General features: G+C 42.2%; 1 long non-coding RNA gene across 1 annotated transcript; it reads left to right on the forward strand.

Annotated features, from left to right (window-relative positions):
* Nucleotides 1-250: 250 nt before the first annotated feature.
* Nucleotides 251-4204, forward strand: LOC122390234. Its single transcript, XR_006258110.1, has 2 exons — nucleotides 251-1820; nucleotides 2417-4204. It is a non-coding gene; the product is annotated as an uncharacterized LOC122390234 (long non-coding RNA).
* The last annotated feature ends 929 nt before the right edge of the window (nucleotides 4205-5133 follow it).

Consider the following 5133-nt stretch of genomic DNA (forward strand, 5'->3'; position numbering starts at 1 on the left):
TTCGGCCAAACATGGTCACGGAAAAGAGGTCACAGGTCAAAGGTCATTGGGGTCAGGGTCATGAAATTTTCAGGGTAGGTGTAAAATTGATAAAGCGAGGGTACTGAAAGTTTCGTCGCGATCGGCCGCTTTTTACGCGAGTTATTCGCGAAAAACCTTAGGGGGGTTACATCAACCCCTGTGCCGGCGGCATGTTTTTTAATCCCACCCAGAAATGACAAACAACCTCCCTGATTGGCCAGTTGCCGGCCAGTTGGACTTGAGCGGTCGCCATGGTGGTATCGGGGACTCGGCCGGCATCGTCGTTGGGTGTCGAATTATGTGTTTCGTTGTGCTAGATATTGCCAATTTGCTTTGATATTTGATAGATAACGTTGGCTCATTCTTTGGTGACCTTGCATACTAATACGACGATATTTTGATACCGATTATTATGCATCAAACATCATGAGACAAATGTGGCGATTTCCACACCCTTTTGCAGTGCCCCCTCCCCTTGTGTAATGTGTAGTGAGTTAACAGGCTTGTAAGAACCAAGTGAACCATTTTTTAGTCAAGTGATCATGATCGTCTCTACATCTAATGGATAATAGTCTTGCGCAAACTTATAAAGTACTGGAGGAAGCAGAAGTTACGATTTTGGAGTACGCAAACTTGATATTAAAAAATCTCAGGTATTTTGGCTATATAAAGTGAGAAGAAAAGTTCAATTGATCATTTTTTATTACAATTGCAATAATGATAATATCATGATAATTGTACTGTCAGGTATTGATAATAGTCATGTCACGTCATGCCACTAACCAGGCACACAGACACAACACATTTTCATCTTTATGTATCTAGGAATAAGGTATTACAGGCAAGTTTTTGCACACCTCTCATGTGCGAGTGGGCATGGCCTCCTTCACAGTTAAGTTTTGGCTGATTGTGCTCAAATTTTGTAAGTACCTACACGTAAAGGGATGTAGATACAGTTAGTCGGGCACTCTTCTTAATTCAGTTTTGTGCACCACTTCCTGCTTTCACCATGCTGTGCCCACTCTGCTTTACAGTGGACAGCTGCTTCTGTGACACGCATTAATCTTGCGTTCATTGAAACACTTAGTTTTGAGTGTTTTGACTCAGTTTTGTTGTAACGTTACCTGTTTATATTTTCAATAACTTGTTTTGGGCTTCTCATATTTATCTTTTTTCTTGGCTTAGCAGGTTTAGTGAAAAACAAGTTTTAGCTGACATTTTACATGTTAAGATTACATGAGTGCATACATTTTATAAAAGCTATTTCAAAGCTTACTGTAGCCATGTGTAACATGCATATGTCTTAGTGAATGACTACTCAGCCTGCTGCTTGTTGCTCAATGGTAATAGTTTGATTTGTTTTTGACATCAAGTAAGATTTGATTTTTGTTTCTGAGATTCCAATGTTATTTGTGGCAAATATTTTCCAAAAATCCTCCATCTAAAGCTTCAACTGAATTCTAAAATGCCTGCATTTTCTACCAGAAACATTATCATTGATACCTCCTACAATATTTCATTTTGTCACCAGTTACCTGGACTGGTGAAAAGTGAAAACTGAAATTCATTCATGTCACCATTATCCTACGACCTACCCCTAAATGGAATTGATCTTGTTTCACAAATGAGTTGTACATTGTACAATGTCTATCAGCTGATGTCTATTGTCTATCTCTCTTTCAGCACAGAAGATCCTCAGTCATAGTTAACAAAATGAAAAAAAAATTAGCTGTGTTTTTAAGATTCCAGTGGTGGCCATCAACTGCTCAGGAAAGCAGCCCAGAATCACTTCACAACAGGTATGTTGATGCATGTACATTGTGCATTGACATCAATGTCTGAATGCTGAAGAATTGTTGAACAGGGAACACATTTACCTAGCCTCTAAAAACCACAAATCCTACATTACTTACATAAACATTTTTCTCTAGAACTTATATTATCTACTTTCATCTGGCTAAGGCTTTTTTTACATTATATTCCCTCTGTTAAACATGAAAATATGATGAGTTATAGACTAGTATAACAAGCTGGTAATTATATCTGCCTTGTCAGCTTGGCCAACATCTGCATCATGTCTATCACAAAATATGACTGCTTTCCTGACATTTGCATTTGTTCCACTCACCAATTGACCACTTCTACCATCTGCTTGCTCTATGCACAGACATTGTCATAGGGTCTGTTCCAGTCGCACTTCCTAACACCTCTTAACTCCTCCAAGATTGCTTCCCTGTTCCAGTGGCAGCTTTCGCCCCTACAAAGCCAAGAAGGGCCCTGCTCCAACCTCCTCTATCTTGCTCTTTGAGGAGTTTAGATGTGTTAGGAAGTGCGACTGGAACAGACCCACAGCAAAACAGTTTCATCTCCCTGAGTCTGTACTGTCTTTTTCCAGGTTTCTAAAGGATCATCATTCATCAGCACAGAAGGGTGGGAAAGAGAAGGCTTTTCAAATTCTGAAAAGCCAGAGCTGCAAAGGAGGTCAAAGATGCAGTGCAGTTGGCCCACTCAGTAGAGTTTCACTAGTGGTTCTGATGTGGACTGAAGATTACACGCTGGATTGAAGTGGCCGGTCTGGAGCAGCTGTAGTTCATCATTCTTGCTGATTGTGGACGAGTAAGAGCCCGCGTTGGCCCCGATCGGCGATCGCTGGCCAAAGCCCACCACCAGTTTGGTGATAGGCGTTGGCTGTGATATCTAGTGTCGCCTATGTGTGAAAAGGACAAGTTGATAACAAAACCTGTTGCGCCATGTTACTAACCCGCGCCCGGGTGGCCCTCAGCCAACTTGGTGGGGGGGGGGGGGGGGGGAGGTGTATTCGGCCTCACCAGGTTATCTTGGAATGTAGCAAAGCTGGAAAGACGCAGTAAAATAAATCTATAGATCGCTATTTTTCTTCAGAATCATACAGGTCATTTTTGATCAGGTCATCGCTGAGGTCACTGGAGGTCACCAAAAGTAAAATGATGACGAATTTTGGCCCCCGATTTTGACAACTTCACAAATTGGTTCATAATTCGGGAACCAAAGAAGCTACAGCGCCGCGGAAAAGCGAATTCGATAGCTCTTTCGAAAATCTTTCAGGTTCTCAGATTTGAGCTAAAGTCAACTAGGGTTAAGCCTCCAAAGGGCAAAAACTGAACAATCGGCTTGCTTCGCAAGTCGTCTTTTCTTTTTCTTTTTTTTTTTACTGATACCAACCTTTTATTACGTTGATTTTACCGGCACTGCGTTTCTCTCGTCTTCTTGGCCTAACAAGGTCAGCTTAATAAATTTGACCTCAGGTCAATGTCGCAGAGAATGCCATTTTGCATGTCATTGATTCGTTACATTGAAATTGAGATTAACATCAGTAGCGGCGGAACACCTTCAATTAAGGGGGCATTGCCGACTTTTGGTCTCATTCTTTCCATGCAACGCCCATAGGGCTAATGTTAGAATGCCAAAATCAAAGGGGGCACGGTGCCCCGGTGCCCTCGGCCTGTTCCGCCGCCTATGATTATGATGCTTTTAGCGCTCTGGCCACGTTCCATCTAAAATCGATGTACAAAAATAAACTGTTGGGAGACGTTACATGACCTGAGATGACCTCAGGAGCATACGATAGATCCCGATGTTTGAGTGCTTTTGTTTCAAAAGCAGAACATTTCGAGTTCCTCATACTGACTGAAACTGGAGACGTCGCAAAGTTGACCTGACCCTAGGTCACCACCGATATCAAAATTAAAGATATTCAAGATGTTGGTACTGATTCTCTCATGCAATAGCTCGAGTTTCAAACTTCTACTTCATGGTGACCTGACCTGACCTTAGGTGACATGGGGTTACTTTTTTCACAATTGATGCGAATCGATGCATTATACATAAGCTATACTAAGTTTCGTGTCGTTTTATCTATGCAAGCACAAAATTGTCAGGTGTGGCCAAAAAACGCCCCCACGGCCCACCCACCTGGGGAACGTTAAAGCAGTGATGTATTTTTTCGGTGTATTCCACGATGCATCGATCGGTGTACTTGATGATGCATTATTTATTGCTGCGTGTGTACGCTTTTCCTCTGTTCAGTGTGATCTGTGATAGGAAAACTACCGATATATCTCCACGCGCATGACTGAAAGAGCTGGCGTGATCTATAATATTGGGTGTCTGTTTTTGTTTGGCATTTTATAAATAATGAGTCAGCTGTGGTCGTTTGATGAGACACTGGGACAGCCGGCCTGTATGATCAGCGAACGGCAGGCGGCGGGGCAGTGGTCCGGTGGCTGCTGCATGGGACTGACACCAGCAGATTCAGAGCTGCGATACGCGGACGTTATGTTCACAATACCTTTGCAAAATAATATCTGATAGATATCATGTCCTCGAAAATGTTCTTCAATCAATATGATTTTACCTCCTGGCTTATTCCATGGGGGCCGAAACCGATCGTTTTATGCACGTCTTTTCTGGGCCTCGTGCTCCTCTAAATGCGTGTAGGTAGCAATTTTATTCAAGGGACGATTGAAAGTGCCTCCGATTGTTTTTCAGCGTAGGTGGGATATGGCCGTTGAATGTGAGGCGGTCGATAAGGAACGTCGAGCTGGAAAGGTCATTGGGTAGGTACTAGGTAAGGTATGTGAAAGGCAGCAGTGGAAAACAAGGAAGGGAGGCGTTTGGTGTGAAGTTTCAAATGCTCTATGCGTAAGAAAAGTTCATTTGATTATATGACACCGTCCTTTTTATCGCGATACGTGAGCAACGCATGAGACGCTCACTGTTCAGACTTGTAGCTTTAGAGACAGGCTGAGAAGGGCTATTTCCGCGAAAGGATATTCTGGAATTTGAATTGAAAGGCATTTAGTTTTGAAAGCATCAGTACTTCTTAACACGATACTGACTCATTTAAAATTTCAATTTTTCCCCATTGCGATAACATAAGAAACGGAGACTGCGGTGTCCCCGTACGCAGGATTCTGGAGACTGTCAGGCGGATCTTAGTAGCTAAAAGCTTTTGTTCTTTATTTAACAGATAACAATCATTTCTTTTAATACTTTGTAATACCTAATTCACTAAGGACAATCTGTACGGGCTTCCAAAAATGTTATATTTAACATGTTAGATCCATTACAATA

The sequence above is a fragment of the Amphibalanus amphitrite genome, unplaced genomic scaffold (assembly GCF_019059575.1).
Source record: "Amphibalanus amphitrite isolate SeventyFive unplaced genomic scaffold, NRLGWU_Aamphi_draft 000387F_arrow, whole genome shotgun sequence".
In the NCBI taxonomy this organism is placed as follows: domain Eukaryota; kingdom Metazoa; phylum Arthropoda; class Thecostraca; order Balanomorpha; family Balanidae; genus Amphibalanus; species Amphibalanus amphitrite.